Below are 1,220 nucleotides of genomic sequence, written 5' to 3'. Positions count from 1 at the left end.
CAGTGTGCCCTTGAGACAGGAGTCAGCTGAACAAGCATGGGACAAATTCTTAAAAAAGTAAAATGGAAAGTTTTCATCCCAAGGTCATTACACACACTGAGACGTGAGAACTTACCTTGATGAGAATTTGCCGGGAGAATGGATAGAATCAAGAGGTGTGAGGTGTTCCCTCATGTTCTCCTGACTTAATACCCTCAGGGACCTTGAAGGTATGGAGTATGGTAGAAAACCAGCCATACCGTGGTACTTGAAGAGGAAACTGAAAGGCCATGGGCAGCAGTACAAGTGGATACTTTGGTCAGCATTGGTCAGGCAGTAGTTTGCTGCAATCAGAAGTGTCTGAACACTGATGGTGACCACTCTGAGCACTCTTGTAGCTGCAGAAGTCAAATGTGCCTGCATTCATCTTTTGTTATCAGTGTATATTAAATGTTATAATTTTAATATAGTTTTTTTCTTTCTTAAAATGTGTATACACTTTTGACACCCTCTGGATATTAACTTGTAATAGGGAAATAAATTTAAAATCCAATCGCTTCTCGGCCTTTTGGCTAAGATCAAGTGTAAATTTAAAATCCATCAAAAGAAACGAAAAACTTTATTTTTTTATTTTTTTGAGACAGAGCCTCAAGCTGTAGCCCTGAGTGCCATGGCATCACAGCTCACAGCAACCTCCAACGTTTGGGCTTAAGTGATTCTCTTTCCTCAGCCTCCCAAGTAGCTGGGACTACAGGTGCCCACCACAATGCCCAGTCATTTTTTGGTTGTAGTTGTCACTGTTGTTTGGCAAGCCTGGGCTGGATTCAAACCTGCCAGCTCTGGCGTATATGGCTGGCTGAGCTATAGGTGCGGAGCCAGAAAGGAAAATGTTTAAGCAAAACATATACATATATATGTATGTATGTCAAAGAAACATCTTAATATACAGAATAAAATTAAAGGTCAAATAAACGACCTTTCCATTTTACTAATTGGGAATACTTACAAATTGGGAAGGACATTATGGGTAGCATGTGAATGGTTTAGACAGTGACTTTGACAATGTTTTACTACAAGCCTTGTGATATAAAATGTAATTTTGAATATGAAAATGGCAAAACAAGAATAATTGTGTTTAGAAATCAACACAGATGGACTTTTAGCCATAGGATATATGAAATATGATCACTGCAATATAAAATTGAGGGTAGGAATGCTTTTGTTTTGAACATAGATATTTA

General features: G+C 38.4%; 1 pseudogene; it reads left to right on the top strand.

The window, feature by feature from the left end:
- The first annotated feature begins 531 nt into the window (after positions 1-531).
- Positions 532-676, top strand: LOC111726909 (annotated as a pseudogene).
- The last annotated feature ends 544 nt before the right edge of the window (positions 677-1,220 follow it).

The sequence above is a fragment of the Otolemur garnettii genome, unplaced genomic scaffold (genome assembly GCF_000181295.1).
Source record: "Otolemur garnettii isolate 467f Iridium unplaced genomic scaffold, OtoGar3 scaffold00085, whole genome shotgun sequence".
Lineage (NCBI taxonomy): Eukaryota > Metazoa > Chordata > Mammalia > Primates > Galagidae > Otolemur > Otolemur garnettii.
The sequence above is the reverse complement of the archived record's forward strand: the minus strand, read 5'-3'. Positions and strand labels throughout refer to the sequence as shown.